The sequence below is a fragment of the Sorex fumeus genome, unplaced genomic scaffold (genome assembly GCF_029834395.1).
Source record: "Sorex fumeus unplaced genomic scaffold, SorFum_2.1 ptg000051l, whole genome shotgun sequence".
NCBI lineage: Eukaryota > Metazoa > Chordata > Mammalia > Eulipotyphla > Soricidae > Sorex > Sorex fumeus.
Genome location: NW_026606108.1, coordinates 45,314,834 through 45,331,748, shown reverse-complemented (window position 1 = coordinate 45,331,748; position 16,915 = coordinate 45,314,834). Strand labels below are relative to the sequence as shown.

Sequence of the window (16,915 nt, the reverse complement as noted above, 5' to 3'; positions counted from 1 at the left end):
GTATGCCACGGGGAGTTTGCCAGATTCTGCCATGTGGGCAGGTTACATTTGGTAGCCTGCCAGTTTGTCCAAAGTAAGAATGAGATAATAAGATGTTGTGCGGCCGCAAATGTGGCCGCTCGCTTCCAGGAGCTGGGTTTTATAGTCTCTGGATCTTGGCCATTGATGGGATTACATGGCAACAGGGGGCCAGTTGGTGGGTGTGACCCCTGCCTACTGGAAGGTGGAGGATCTGGGTGGAGGACACTCAGCCCCGATCCAAGCAGGCTTGGAGATCTCAGCTCCGGGACCCGCATGCCTTTGTTCCTCTGCCAGTACCTTCACACGTGTGGAGAGTGGTCTCAGCATGGTGGTGGTTGGTGCTGGAGGTCTCCTGCCCCCGTGCCTGGCTGTCCTCACCGGGGCCCCTTGGAGGGGCGCGGGTTGAGTTTCCCTCCCCGCCCCGACCAGAGCTCCAGCAGCTGAAGACCTCCAAACAGAGAGGAAAAAAGGAATTAATAAATAGTTGCAAAAATCATTTCCTTCACCTACTGTTTACACAATTCTGAATCAAAATAAAGCCGAGGTACTATTTGTGACTCATTAAATTGAAAACATGCCAACAAAGTATATATGAGAAGATGAAAAATACTTCATAGGAATAATCAGAAAGAATAATTGTATCTGGACTCTAAATAATATGATTACACTGCACTGCATGGAACCACATTATCCTCTTGTTGTTCATTGATTTGCTCGAGTGGGCCCAGTAACGTCTCCATCATGAGACTTGTTACTGTGTTTGGCATATCGAATACGTCACGGGTAGCTTGCCAGGCTTTGTCATGCAGGTGAGATACTCTCAATAGCTTGCCGTGCTCTGTGAGAGGGGTGGAGGAATCGAACTCAGGTTGGCCGACTGCGTGTAAGGCAAACGCCCAACTCCCTGTGTTATAGCTCCAGCCGAATACGATGGCAACACTTTATTAACTTAGTTTTGGTTTGGGGGCCAGTCACAGTGGTGCTCTTTGGGGGTTACTCTTGGCTTGGTGCTCAGGAGCTGCTCTGGAAGGTTCTCAGGGGACCACACAGTGTCACAATCCTACCTGGGGCCCCGGCATGTGAAGCATGTGCTCCACCATGAGTGCTCTCTCTGGTCTTGCAATTGCTTAATAAGAAGATAACGATAGCTTATATCTATTGAAAGCTCACTATATGTTGCTCACTATGAAACTAATTTTAATTTATTATCTTTTAAATTCTCTTAGGTGTAAAGTAGTTACTATTGGTATTTTGTTAGAATGGGTCAGGCCCCCATCAAGCTCCAGAGCTCCCAACTGTCCGTTCTGTACTTTTGAAACTAGACAGATGAGAATCGAGGCTTCTATGAATGTGACTCACAGGCTGCCTTACAGCTTCCAGCCCTATGTGCCTTGTTTGAACTATTCTATTTTTAACCTGTCTCGTGAGATTTTCAGTCTATCCTGTTTTCTGGCCTTTACAACAGTTTTCAAAGCTCCTTCAAGTCAATGTCCTAATTCTTAAAGTTCTAAAGACCAGATCTTTGTATGCTTTGTGAAGGTGGAATGTAATCACATGATTATATTTGATATGATACTAGTAAATTGTGATGATGATCTTAATCACTTATTTCTAATATTTGTTTTATACTTATAGATTTTAAAATTTTACTGTATTTTATGGGCTGGAGCAGTAGTACAGCAGGTAGTGTGTCTGCCTTGCACGTGACCGACCTGGGTTCGATTCCTCCGTCCCTCTTGGAGAGCCTGGCAAGCTACCGAAAGTATCCTGCTCGCATGGCAAAGCCTGGCAAGCTCCCCGTGATGTATTCGATATGCCAAGAACAGTAACAAGTCTTACAATGGAGATGTTACTGGTGCCTGCTCGAGCAAATCGATGAACAATGGGAGGACAGTGCTACAGTGCTACATCAAATAAAAATATCTTCTTGAGTTCTCGTCACCATCTCTTCAAGCCAAAAAAATCCAATCATTAGTTTATATCTTCTACTTTTCTCTCTAAGCAAGCAAAAACGAAAAATTCCAAGCCCAAATTAGATCTTTTTACTAAACCTTCATGTTGTTTTTGAAAATCCCATACTTTATGTTTCTGGGAGAAGTTGAGCAGTTCATAAGGGTGATAATAATCTGTTCATGCAAATGTTCTTTTTTAGCTTGTTTGAGTACTCAGAAGTGAGTGGAAATGCTGTGGAATGCATTAATTATGCTCTTACACAGAGGGTTTTTTTTCTAGTTTGTGAAATACATTTTCAATTGTGGTAATTTACTGTTTCAGTCACTCTCTTGGCACGTTCCCATTATTGGTTGTAGCATTGTTGTATTGTGCTGATCAGGAGCTGAAGCCGAGAAGGACTGAATTCAACCTCTTGTGAAATTCTTTTCACTGTGACAATGGGGGCAAGTCAAACTGTTTGAACATCTCCCCAAAGAAGGTTTGGCCTAAATATGCTGAAACTAAAGATATGTAATTTTCTTTTCTTTTCTTTTCTTTTCTTTTCTTTTCTTTTCTTTTCTTTTCTTTTTCTTTCCTTTCCTTTCTTTTCTCTTTCTTTCCTTTCTTTTCTTTTCTTTTCCTTTCTTTTCTTTTCTCTTTCTTTCCTTTCCTTTCTTTTCTTTCTTTGTGTGAAATCTGAGTTTTTATTGAATAGAACTTGCTTAGAAAAATGTGAGAGGAAATACGCATTTATGAGAAAACATGGGCTTCTCCAGAGTAGAAAAAGAAAGCAAAGAAATTCGGAGGCAAGCAGGTGAGATGCATGTTCAAGGAGAGTACGGGCTTGAAGAGCAAGAGACCTGAGCTTCTGAAGTTCTGTACTTGTTTTGATCTTAGAGGAATCCATTGTAGGGGGTACTTGAAGGGCCGGTGTTCATGCTTCACAGAGAGAAACCCCAGGTTCTATCTCTGGGACTACCTGGAGCATCCCTAGGAGCAGAGCCCCAAGCACTGACTTTCACAGTCTCACATCCCCCCCTGTTTTTTCACCGGTAGTTCTGCAGCTTGGGCTCTGCTTTCAAATGCTCTCAAGGAGCCTATATAATAATCTTTTATCATAGATTTTAACATCTTTATCAACTCCTATTACCGTAATGCTCATTCTGTATGAAATAAAAAAATTTACTGGCCATTTTTTCTCCCCACCCCAAAAAAGAAATGAAAAGGACCCATGAAAGCAGAGGGGCCGGCCCCACAGGGAAGCCCAGGTTGTGTGGGGCCAGAGCCTTGGCCCGCTGACCTGCCTATCAAAGTGTCTGCGTGACTTTCCAGCCTGTTAAAAAAAAAAAAGAAAAGGACCCATATATGCTATATACTGACCAATTTTTTTCCCCAAAAGAATTCTGCCAGTTTATAGCTTGCATCACCAGGTGGCTCTGTTTTATCAACTCTTGCTGTATGATTTGAATTAATAACTTAACCTCTTAAAGCTTCCATTTGTCATTAAGAATTGCTACTGCCACTGCCTTCCTGTTGTTCATCGTTTTTCTCGAGCGGGCCCAGTAATGTCTCCATTGTGAAACTATTGTTACTGTGTTTGGCATGTCGAATACGTCACGGGTAGCTTGCCAGGATTTGCCGTGCGGGCGAGATACTCTCGGTAGTTTGCCGTTGTTAAGAAGCTAAAAAAACAAAATTATTTCCTTAAGTCTTCTGATTCCTACTCCAAAGACACTGAAAGTTAATGGTCGGGTCTTTGATTGATTGTTTGGTTTCCTTCCTCTTCCAGGCTTCTTAATCGCGCTGCCATGCACAAGTTGGCTGAACATCTTTAATTTTCTATATGTGGCTTGAATAGGTAGTGCATACACATGTTTAGTAGTGACACATGTTAAAAAAAAGCAAACATTCAGGGTAACCAGTCCACAGCATTCCAATAAATATTATTGCAAAACCCAGTAGAAGAAAGAAAGCAAATGTAACTGACATTCAAAAGGAGAAATAAAAGTTACAGCTGACATAAGAAAATCAGAAGAATATTCTGCTAACTGTATTTTGGGAACTTATCTTTCCTGCGTTTGGGCAGATGAATTCTTTCAAGCTTCTTTACATTACTTGCATCACTCTGGAGAACTGATGGAATACGTTCCATCCTTCCAGTTGAAGGCTTATTTCTAGCTCTCAGTTGACCTCAGTTGGTAATACTTTTTAATCTGACTCTTGAGTGCTCAAATAGATTGATTTATTTGATACTTATTCATTGTAGGCTATGAAAATATAAGAATTCTGATTTTTAACAACTTATTTCTAGCTTAGTAAAATAACGGAGATCCTCCTCCCATCTTTTCAGCAACCAGCTGTTATCTCTGGAATTTGGGTTACATAAAAATGTCACCATTTTGCAGTTATTATTCCTTTCACAGAGTTTAAATCTGTGAGACTTTGGAATCCCAAATCCCTCAATGGCTCATTTGAATTCATTGGGGTTGTAATAGACTTTGCTCAGAGGTAAAGCTTTTGGGAATCCCTTAAATCAGCAAACCGAAATTCTAGGATGCTGCCTTCTGTGAAACTAGACATAACCTGGGAAGTTAAGCTCTTACCGGAAATAATAGATAGTGGTTTTGTGTGTGTGTGTGTGTGTGTGTGTGTGTGTGTGTGTGTGTGTGCTTGGTAGGTTGATGTTTTTCTTTGCATAGTGATTCGAAGTCTTGTCTCTGCAAAGTCCAACACTCAGTAAGTCAGGAAGCCATGTTGCTTGACAGCTTGCTTTGAAATTTACTATCTTTCAGAAATTATGATGATTATAAAATCAAGGATTGTGCTAGGTAGGTCATTTTTTCTGACATTTTATGCTTTTTATTTAAGCCTTCTAACTGTTGCTACCATGTGCAGATGCTAAGATTTATTTACTTCATGTGACAAATAGTCTTTAATTCTACATAAAAATCGAGTTTAAACTAAGGGGGGACCAAAAAGTAGCAGAGGTAATACATATAACAAATAGATGGTCGAGGGTTTAGGTGGCATTTTAAAAGTAAGAAATAGGTTTTTATAAAATACAGGTTAGCAGAAAGGTTAGTAAGCTTGTGGCAGAGTTGTTGAAATTTCATTTTTAATATTGTATATGTGAGCTAAGAGACTGTATATTAAAAAGATTTGTAGGCCTTCTAGGAACTGCCCAATTTAGTACGCTGGCTTATATTTAATGCATGCCTTCTGTAAACACAGACCAGAAGCAGGGAAAAGCCAGATATAATAATTGTAGCTATAGCTATTTAGCTATAATTTGACTCATTCTATACTCTTTTATGAATATTGAGATCTCCCAACAAAATGGAAAGAGAGAGACTATTCTTCATTCTTTATGAGAAAATGGGGGCAACTGTAGGTAAGGCAACTGACAACTGATTAGATCTTCAAGAAGTGGTGAAGTCAGAATTCTAGATGGTCTGGCCTCAGAGACCACCACACCCTGATCTGCCTTACTCACTGATGTCCTGACCTGCACAATAGAATCTTCCCCCAAGAATTTGGGTGAGGAGAGTAAACAGATGCATGAGTCATTTCCATCAGCATCAGGTGGGGTGGGGGTATACATATGGTTCGAATTAGACACTTGTTGAACATGGAGGAATTATTTGTCTCCATTTCTCTTACTGTATTACTTGCTTTTCCAATGCTTGTTATTCTCTTATGAAATCCATTGTCTTTGGGATTTGGGGAGCCTGGTTCTCACTATTTTGGATGGAATTTTCAACCAATCTGTTATTTTTCGGAGTCTTCCCTCTCACTCTGTTGTGCTGAATCCAAAGACAAAGACAGTGAGAAATTAGGTATCTGTAACCTCCATAAATCTTCCAGAACCTCGAATAAACCTAGGACAGACATTGAATTGAAATCCGAAAGAGCTCTGGCCAAGCTGAAATACCAGAAAAATAGGGGCCGTGTTTGAAGATTGTGCGGACTAAGTGCCTTTGAAGCACAAATCTTCTTTGGATAAACTCTGTTGTTGTATTGGACTGGGATTCAGGCAGGCTTTTGGTGCTAAATCAAGGCTCTTAGATTGACCAGAAAGGTCAGAAAAAAATGTCATTTATACATTGTACTTCAGGAGTTCGTACAGAATTTTGAATAGAGTAACTTGAATTGCAAAGTCAATTTCCTTTTTTAGAGTACATTCAATAGTTAAACTCTAGGTGCATATTTAAACACAGCAGAATGCTAATTAAATCCTTGAGTTCTCTGAGGGCTTCAGTTGCCCATCTTGATCATTCTTTCCCTCTGTTGATTTCTTGTTCTTTCTCCCCACTCTGTGGGAGAATTTCATCCCTTGCTAAAGGACCCCATTAGTTTTCATCCTTTGTGGGACTTTTAGTAGCAGGCACACAACCAGGAAGGTGATGGGGAGGAGGTGATAGAAAGTTTGCATCATATGTCTCAAGTCTCTTAAACTCAGATTTGTTGCAGTGTTATTTCTTTGTCACTTTCAATTTCTGTGGAGTTTCATTTGCTCCTTGGCATTTGACCTCTTTGTGCTTAGCGTCCCCTTAAGACTCTTGCAGGACTTATCTGTGTTTCTCTCCCAGAACTTCTTTAGTGATTGAAAATGATGGCTTTCTGAGAGTCAGTTAATTCCTTTCATATTGATATCGCATTTAAGAATTTAAAGGCTACAATTGGCAATTTTCTTAATCAGTGGGCTTGGGTATGGATGTAGCCTTTGTTACTTTAAAAGACATTAACATTTGTTAAAGCCCCTTGGCTTTTTCTAGTCTCTTCTTGATATGTTTAGAATATTTCATGACTTAAAAAATTACCATACTCAAAAGGAGAGAGAGAACAAAAGGGAATGCCCTGCCACAGAGGCAGGGTGGGATGGGGGGAATGGGGGGTGGGAGGGATACTGGGATCCGTGATGGAGGGATGGGTATTTGATCATTGTATAATTGAAACCCAAGCATGAAAATTTGTAAGTCTACAACTGTACCTCATGGTGTCTCACTAATAAAAATTTTAAAAAAAATTGCCATACTTCATAAAAAAATAAAAGATTCTTTAAGCAAAACTTTTAAAACGTTTTTTTAAAAAATGTTTTTGGATAGGTACTGTCTGCATATTTGATGTTAATGATAGTTTTTTATTTTTCAGATTTCAATTAATTTATTTTTTAACTTTATTTAAACACCATAGTTTACATAGTTGTTCACAATACAATTGTTTCAGGCATTCAGTGTCCTGACACCAATCCTACCATCAGTGTGACCACCTTGCCTCCCTTGTCCCCATTTTTCCCACTCATTCCCCAAGCCTGACTCCTTAGTAGGCACAAAATAATTTATTTTATATTGCTTGTAGCAACAAAATGGCTAATGAAATTATCCAAATATACTTAAGTAAGAGAAACTTAGTAAAAATTATGATATATCATAGTAGTGTTATTATCGGAAGGTTTGCTAAATTGTTTGTTGTTAGTTGAACCTTCTGTGTTAATGTTTTAATTTATTGAGCATTGTTGGCTTCTGTGCTACTTTCCACCTAATTTACTCTGCTCCTATTGGGCTGTCCAAAATTGTGGAATTGGAGGTGTCTTCTGGCTAGGATCTGTAGAACTGGGCTAATGAGTTTCATTGGCTTGGTGTGGCATCTCTTCTGAGACTAGTCCTGAAATTCTGAAGCTGGGCCATTGTTTATGTGGCAGCAGCTGTAGGACATGTGTGTGGCTGGCTAGGCTCTGGGTAGAACATGAGGTCGGAGAAAGCAACCTGCCCCAGTTCCGAAAATCCCCAGACTTTTCAGTCCGGAAACCAGTGTATCTGGAATTTTTGTCAGTTTTGTATTTCTGCAGAGATTAGTTGTGAAGAGGTGCAATTTGGTTCATTTGCTTGGTGGCTCTGTGGGGTGTTGGTGTGGTGGACAGGGCTTTAGCAGGGTGTGGACTGAACCTGCCTCCCCCCCGCCACCCCCTTCCTGAACCTGCCCTAGTGTTTTTCATGGGACGGCCAGTGTATGAATGAGTTTTAGTGGCTTGACTTGCATCTCTTTTAAGATTAGTAGTAAAGCTATGGAGCTAGGTCATTGTTTACATAGCATGGGTGGTGGGATCTAATGATGTTTTTAATGATAATTCCAGCAGAGCCTATTATGTTCTTTTGCCATAGCTCTTTGAAACCAGCAGAATACCTTGTACTGACCAGCTATGTGGCCTTTGGCAAGTCAATGCAATCTCCCATATCTCATTTCCTCACTCTAAAGTTATGATGATATTGGACCCTAGCTCAGAGAGTGTGGGGGATTAATGAGTTAAGTTTGTAAAAATGCTTAAGACTTGGCACACAGCAAATATTATTTACAAAGAAAAATGCAAGGGGAGTTTTTTTTAAAAAATTTTTATTAGTGAAACACCTTGAGGTACAGTTGTAGACTTACAAATTTTTGTGCTTGGGTTTCAGTTATAGAATGATCAAACACCCATCCCTCCACCAGTGCGGGTTCTCCACCTTCACTGATCCCACTATGCCTCCCACCCCCCATCCCCCCATCCCTGGGGCAGGGCATTCCCTTTCGTTCTCTCTCTCCTTTTGGGTGGTGTGGTTTGCAAAAGAGGCATTGAGTGGCAATCATGTTCAGTCTGTAGTCTACTTTCAACATGCATCTCCCATCCTGGGAGGATCCTCCCAACACCCTTTATTTGGTGCTCCCTTCTCTATCTGAACTGCTTTTTCCCCTAGAGGCTGGCCTCCAAGCCATGGAGTAAACCTCCTGATACTTATCTTGGCTATTCTCGGGTGTTAGTCTCCTATTTTGCTACTTTATGTTCTGCAAGGGGAGTTTTAAGCAAAAACATCATTTGTCCCATATGACACTGTGGATAAAGCTTAGTGGTTAAGGTGAGCCTTTGTTTGGAAACAGCTCAACCCGAGTTTCAGTTTCAGTACTCTGCCTTAAAGGGTCTGTCTGAGTTTAATTGCTCTAAGTGAAGCAGAGTAATAGTGCCTACTTATAAAAGTCAAAAAAAAAATAATGTAAAGAAATTCTTAACATAAAATTTCTTTGTACACAGAAAATAGTCCATAAATGGAAATTATCTTTCTATTATTATTCAAATTGACATATACCTTTTAGTCTTTTATATGTAGATTTGAAATAGTCATAATTACAGTCTAAGTAAAATTTCACATCTTGATTTTGTCAAGTAATATCACAAATGCCTTATGTAATACAATAAAAACATAAACTGTAAATCCATCATGTTAACAATTGCATGATACTTTATTAAGTAGTTATAGAATAATTGATAATAATTGATTCCACCATTTCTTTAATATTGACCTTTGAAGTTACTCCTAACTTTCACCATTATATGTGAGATCATGTGAAACATCTTTAGCCTTGGCACAGAGACTTCATATTTTGTATAACTTCCTAACAAAACATTCCCTGAGGTACTCTAATTGGTCTAAGGCCATTTTCACTATGAGTTAATGTGCTTTTTGTCTCTGTCACCGAATAGCATCCTTTTGTAAGGAACTCAGTGCTTTATCCTCAGCACCTACTGCATAATTGTTATTTAATAAAATTGATTAAATTACTGAAAAATATATATTGAATTATTTCCAAAAATTATAAAACCTATTTATAGTTGCATTCTGTTACCATTTGGAAAGAGTCTTAAAAGCAGAGGGACTTTTTATCCACTGGGGTACTGTGTGCACCATGTGACTGGGAAACCCTGACTCTCTCTCACCAATGCTACCCCCTCTGCGCTTCCCCCCCCTCCCCTGCCACAGCCAAAGCCATGGGTGGATGAAGGAGGAAACGTGGACCAGGCTGGTTGGTGATCAGTTTATTCCATTCTCCCCACACACCTGTTTGAGTCTCACTAAGCTCCCTATTCCAGTCTCCTGTTCCCCTGGCTCATCTCTCTGCGCCCCCACTCGCTGCCCTTTGTCCTTCCAACTACCAGCTTTGGGGGTAGGAACCACACACCCAGGTAAGGTAACACAGTCAACATGTCAAAGCCCCTCTTGATCCTGATTAGGCTCAAGGGCAAAAAGCCATTTAGGGGGTTTTCTCCTTTCTTTGTTCCAATAACTTAATTAACATCTTTTATTTATTTATTTATTTATGTAGGCGTACTGCTGCTTATTCAGCCACTGATTAGCTGATTGAATTGTGCATGAACTCCACCTTACTTTTTTTTTCATTTTTTATAATTTTATTTATTGAATCACCATGAATGTAGTTACAAAGCTTTCGGGTCTTAGTCTCGGTCATACAATGAAACACCCATACCTTCACCAGTCCCCATTCTCCAACACCAAAAACCACAGTATACCTCCATCCCACACCCACCCCCTACCTGTGGGGCAGATGATTTCCACATTACTCTCTCTCTACTTTGATCACATTCAATATTTCGACACCAGACCCACCATTATTACTTGAGATTTTACCCCAACACTCAGATCTGCTGAAAAGGCAACAGTAGACAATTTGTGCTCTATTGCTGGTTATGAATAACATATGATGTTGCGTGGCTGCAGTAGGGCCATGTGACCCTGCAGTAGGTTACTGTCACCGGGCCACCCCAGGGGGGAAAAGAGTGCTGTCCTTCCTCCTGCTTTCCCCTGAGGGCTTGGTGGCCATCATCCTCCAGAGGCCATTGGGCAGTCAGGCTTGGGCCCGCAGTGACGAAACTTGTTGGGCCTCACGGGATGGGGGTGGAGCCGGGCCTGTCCTCCCCAACCCAACGAGACTCCAAGTCATCGCCCACAAACGGCCTCTCTGGCTCCTGATCAAGCTGCTCAAGGTCAAGGCACGAAGCCTATTCCCACCTGGGTTTGCCCAGTACCGGTAACCTACTGCAGGGACCGGACGCATTTCTGCCAAAAGCCTCTGAGTTTCGAGATTTGTTTCTGAGTCTCTGGGATCGTGACCATTAAGCAGTTCAATCAGGAACCAGAGAGGCCATTCCTCCAATTATATAGCTGAGCGGGAGGTAGTTTGTGGGTGTGTTTCCCACATACCTAACTTTTGGCTATTTACTTTCTTGGTAAACTTTGCCCCAAGTTATTGGGGTCTGGCCAAAGGCACAGCAGCAATTTTGGTGTATCTGGAAGTCTGAAGGCACCATCAGGCTGCTGATGCTTAATTAACATCTTAATTCTACTTCTTAATTTTAGTTATTTTGTATGGCCACAGTAAGAGATACATTAAGCTTGTAGGGTGGCTCTTCTGGGGACATCTCGCTGTAGATATCAGACTACAGTGCTCAGGCCAGATTAATAATTTCTAACCCTAGCAGGGTCCTAATCTAGTTGTTACTTTTTGGATCATGACAGAATTTGTCCATGACTGTGCTTTTAACTATTAAGTATTATGGCACTTTGGCCTGGCCCATTTTGATGTCAAGGTAGCTCACAGCTTGACCTGGTTCATCCAGTCCTTTGTTGGGACCCTGCTTTTGGAATGCTAGAAAGTAAGGTCAACTGAGGCCTAAGTGGAAAGAACAGATGTCCGGGAGTGAATATCATTCGGCATCAATTAACTCCCAAGTTACAAAAGCATAGCATTAACTGTCTTCCTGTGTCTATACAAAAAGGACATTGCTCTGAATTGACTATGCAACAGATAAGGAGTGGAGAAAAGCAATATATACAAGTTAACAGAGTCTGATCAGGAGATAAAGGTGATTGGTTGTGGAAGCAGAGCACAAAGAAAGAGGTTACAGATAAACACAGAGGAATGGGAGCACTGTGATGGGAGTAACCCAATAAACCTTAGCTCCCTGTGGCAAGGCAGAAAGGACAAACCAATGTTATCCTACAAGGTATTAGAAAGGTGACAATAACGTGGAATACTTATTGAGTACTTCCTGTGTCCCAGACATCATTCTGAGTCTGTTACATGCTTTACGTCCCCACATTTGCTCAAGTATTCTCTGCAGTAAGTACTGTTATCACCATTTAATAGGTGAAGAGGCAGAGAGAGAGGTGAGTTGAGCTCTTGAAATTCACGCAGGTGGTAAGTAGTAAGAACCCACATTCAAAACCAGTAGGTCTCTGATGACTAGTTACCTCCCCCCTAATTTTACTTTTCCAGCTGCTTATTCCTTTGCATTTCAGTTAATTTGGTGGAATATTTCCCAGGGAGCCTGAATTTGTTGACAAAGTTCACAAATAGCATGTGAATTTGAGTTGTCCCTCAGCCTTGAGGATTTTTCATCAGTTTCAGAACAATAGGTTTGCAGCACTTATTATATAAAAGAAATCCCACCTTTGTAGTTCACCAAGTGCAGAATGTCTGAATGTATTTTTTATAATCTGCAGATTTTCTTTTGCCTCTTTGAGTTTCTTTATCAGCCCAGTTTCAAACTCCCTGTATCACAGTTTTCCATGTCTTGGAGGTCTAATTCTGATTTGTGCCCTCTTTGTGATTCATAAGTCCCTTAAGGTCTCAGCTTGCCATATGTTATACTTTTTTTTAATGTGCCCATTTTATTACTTGATTTTTTTAAAATTAAAGCTTAGACTTTTAATTATTTCTATCATCTCTGGCTCAGTAACTGTGAGTTGAGCTATTTTCATTTTCCAGCACATGGCACTGTAGTAGACCAGTGTTCAATTAGATTGAACTAATTTGCCTGGCTCACTCCTGTAGTGCTGAGATATATTTCTGCAGTTGCTGGGTCAGTAGAGGGTGGGGTATGGGAAGGTCCAGCTTTTGATGAGAATGTGCTGTGGGCAAAAATATGCCTTTTTTAAAAAATTTATTTTTATAAAGCTGTTCACAGTAATTTATTACATTTAATATCCCAACACCAATCCCACCACCATTATATCTTCCCACCACTGTATTTCCACCCCAACCCCCAAAACAGGACCTAAATAATTTATTTTGTATTGCTTGTTATGAATATTCTGCTAAAAATGATCCAAAAAGATTCCTTTGAGGAAAGTGTGTGGAGATTGTTGTATCTCACCTTGGAGCCATTAAGTCCTTGTCCTGGTGCATCAGTGGTGTAGAGTATGAGATGTTGCACGGCTGCAAATGCAGCTGAGCGCTCTAGGAATTCTAAAATTTTAAATACAGTGATTCAGCTGAGGTTAATTCAATCTTTTTTTTTTTTTTAAGAGGATGTTGACTATGGGATCTGGAAGCATCTCTGTGGCGTGTTGCTGTCATGTTGCTCTCTTCTGAGAGATCTGTTTGAGTCTCTGCATTATGGATTTTGGTGCCAGAGATAGTTCTTGGGTGTGACTGCAAGGCTACTGGAAGCACAGGGAGATGGTAGAAGGACGCCCATTCCCAACTCTGTGTGAGCCTGGAGATTTCAGTCACAAGTCCCACATACCTGGGTTTTTTCAGAAGATTCACTCATGAGAGAAGGCTTATCTGAGCCTGTGGAAATCAGCTGTGAGCATGGCAGCAGTTGAGTTCTGGAGTATGTTTGTTTTGTGTTTAGATCCCGCAGCTGTCTATGGGCTTCCAGATCTGAGACTCAGGTGTCTCTCTGCTGGTCACACTCTCCAAGGTCAGTACCAGTCTAGAGGAGTGGAAATGGATTTAGTATTGCATTTTTTTTCTTTTTGGGTCAAACCCAGCGATGCTCAGAGGTTACTCCTGGCTCTGCACTCAGGAATTACTCCTGAGGGTGCTTGGGGGACCATATGGGATGCCGGGGATTGAACCAGGGTTGGCTATGTGCAAGGCAAATGCCCTAGCCACTGTGGTATCACTCCAGCCTGAGAAATGAAAATCGAAAGTTCAGTGTAGATGGTCTCTCCACTCTCCTCCTTCACAGGGCCCAGGCCTATGTGGAACTCTGCAGTCCCTCCCTGGGGACATATAGGTTGTGGTTGTGTGAACTTTCTCCTCGTTTCTGCTCAACACCCCTAGGGGGGCTGCTGGCTGGGCTGGTTGCTTTGTGGTATGTTCTCCATGTCAACTGAAACCTCTCACACCTCTCACCTACCTGATGCGGTATTCTCTCTCTCTCTCTCTCTCTCTCTCTCTCTCTCTCTCTCTCGTTCTGGTTAATAATGAGTTGTATCTGGGAGTGCTACAAAGAACCTGCTTCTTGCCATCTTGGTCCCAGAATCCCTAATTTTTGGATTTTTTGTTTTGAGAATTTTGTTTGTTTGTTTCCATGACCAGTTGTGAGAATTTCATAATGTAAAGTGAAGGTTCTCGAGTTCTTGAGTCCGATTAATGCTCTGTGGTTACTCCTAGAGATTTTGTATTGCTTGTCAAAATATAAATTCATCTCACTCAAGAGCTTCTTAACCACTGTGGAAAAATTACACTGAAGTCATCTGTACTCTTAGGCTATTCTTACTTGAAAAGCATTGTCCTTAAGACAACTGGTAATTTTGGTTAAGTATTGATCCATAGGTTAAGATTTGTGCCATTTAGTTGGGGAGCCTGGCTAAAATACCTGATTTATTTATTAGGCCATCTGAACATAGTCAAGAGATAAAGGAGAAAGAGTTGGTGATACCTGATAATGGGTGTTTTCACATATGCAGTCTCATTTGGCTTGCTTCACTGAGTTTTGAGATTCTGGGTCCTGGATGCTCAATTCTGATGGCCTCAGGTCAAGTCTTGGAGTCTTTAGTTACTCTGTGGTTTTGTTTGAAGCTTAATTTCTCTGAGCATTATGGCTCCTGTCCAGAAAAGAAGAGAACAATTCTCTAAGGCAGAGAGGAAGGTAACATAAGCCATTAGCAAAAATAGCACAGCTGTTTACCTAAAGTACATGCTTATCTTTTTTTACTTGCATTATTATTTTATATTATTATTGTTTGGTTGTTATCCTGGTTTTAGATAAGTGGTCATTCTAAACGGAAAGGACTTGGATAGCATCCTGTGAAAAATACTTCTTGTGGTAATAGCTCTCTTCCAGGAGAAACATTGAACTGTGTTTTTCAAACTTTTTCATGAGAAAACTGGAGCCAGACTCATTGACAGCCCCTCCTTTCTCCTTCCCTTTTTTTCAGACTGTGCCCACTTACCAGGTCTCTCTCCAGTCTCTTGATATTTACATCATATGGGAAGGGGCCAACAAAGTTAACAGACTATTAAGAAAGGTCATTTGGGGCGAGGGGGTCAAGAGATAGTACCATGGGTAGGAGGCTTGTCTTACTCATGGCTGACTGGTTTTGATCCCCAGCTCCCCATATGGTACCCTGAGCCTGCCAGGAGTAAGCCCTGAGCATCGCCAGTTGTGGCCCCCAAATCAAACAAACAAACAAACAGACAAAAAGGGCTACCAAAGTATTGAATGTTAGGCAGTAAAATGGGGCTATTTTTTTTTAGACTGGCCCATCCAGCTGTTTTAGCAAGGGCAGTCAGGAGAGTCTCTGCCTAAATATTGCAATATTTCCATATGGGATGTTCCTGCGGGTGGGCACAGCAAGTTAAGAGGAGCCATGTGCACCCCTTCCAGAGAAGAGAGCTCTTGGGGAGGGGGGAGGGAGACTGATCATAGGGCAGGAGGTTGGAGCCGACCCCTACCAGCCTTGCAGCTGTGATCAGGGGGTACATTTAAGGATAAGCAGCAACCACCAGGGAAGGGTTGAAGCAGGGGTGGGACAGTCTGACTCCAGCTTTACTCAAACTCTCCGGATTCTGTGTAAAGACACTTCTGGAAAAGTTTTTAGAAACCTGTTATAAAAGTAGGTTTGTTTAGAAACTGACTTATTGCGACTCTGATGGAGAGGTACAGGTTGGATCCTGAAAACCCCAACTAACCGAGTTAGTCACTCTCTATATTCTTGACTATTCCACGTGCTTCAAGACCCACTTAAGTCCCACCTCTGCTACCAGTTCTTGGGCATCTTTTCTTCCCCTTTTTATCTTTCACCCTGTTCCTTGTCTTTCGTATTTCATTTGTGAGGGCAGCCCTCACTCTGACTTTTTCAGCATATATTCAATATCCTTACTACTGGGCCACCTGTACTATAATTCCCATATCAAACTCTGGCATTCAAAGCAATCAGTTGATTTATCTTTTAATCCATCAAATTTGAGCACCTACTGTGTAGCAACTTTTGTAAGGATTTCGAGGTAAATAGCTCCTGTTTTCTGCTTTGAAACACCTTACTTTATACTGGGGTAGATGTGTAAGATAATCATTGATTGCTTCATTGATAAACCAGTTCATTCATTCATTCACTGGACAGTTGCTCTCTGTCTGTTATGTATTAGTCACAGTTCTTCTAGAGGATACATGTTGACCAGTGATGCTTACTTTACAGGTGATCATGAAGGAGATGTTAATAAAGAATAACATTTCATGTTGAGTGTTTACCAGAAGTTAGGTGTTATGACAAACAGATGTGCCTGCTAGCAGGAAATGTCCCTGAATCTACCCTCTCACTGATTTATGCACTGGCAAAGAGGAAGAGCTCACATTGTTGGAGTGAGAAAAATTTCTCAGGGGGAAATTAAATAATAAAATCAGGTTGGTTTATGGCTTGTCATCCCAAAAGCTTTTAAGCCCTGTCTTTAAAGGTGGATCCACTTAATGTTTGTTCTGCCTTTCAAGGCATCACTGTATGGTAAGTGGTATCAATTTAGCCCCCTCAGACCTTCTGTTCTGTAGGTTGAGGTTTAAGCATCAAAACTTCTTTTGAAATGACTCTCTCTGTCTATTGGGCTTGAATTTGTTCATTCTTTATCCAACAGAGCAGGACTTAGTATCCTGTTGGGGTGTTTTTTAGAGGGAGGGGTTGTTTTAAATTTATTTTCTAGGCCTCTCACTCTGCCCCCTTTATCTGCCTTCTATTTCTAAAGATTCTGCTTAAAAAAACTAAAATGGTATGAGAGGGGGGGAAAGAGGGAAAGAAAAATCAACTGTCACATCATGGACATAATTGATTCAATAAATAATGTCTTTCAGTTCCCAAGGCAAACCATGGAGTCTTCACTTATGTCAATTAGCGTTCAGTACAGTAAG

At 41.0% G+C, this 16,915-nt stretch overlaps 1 protein-coding gene across 1 annotated transcript in view; it reads left to right on the top strand.

Annotated features, from left to right (window-relative positions):
- The window catches only part of PRELID2 (PRELI domain containing 2), an 82,282-nt gene that overhangs the window by 50,301 nt on the left and 15,066 nt on the right, over positions 1-16,915 (top strand). The window lies entirely within an intron of this gene.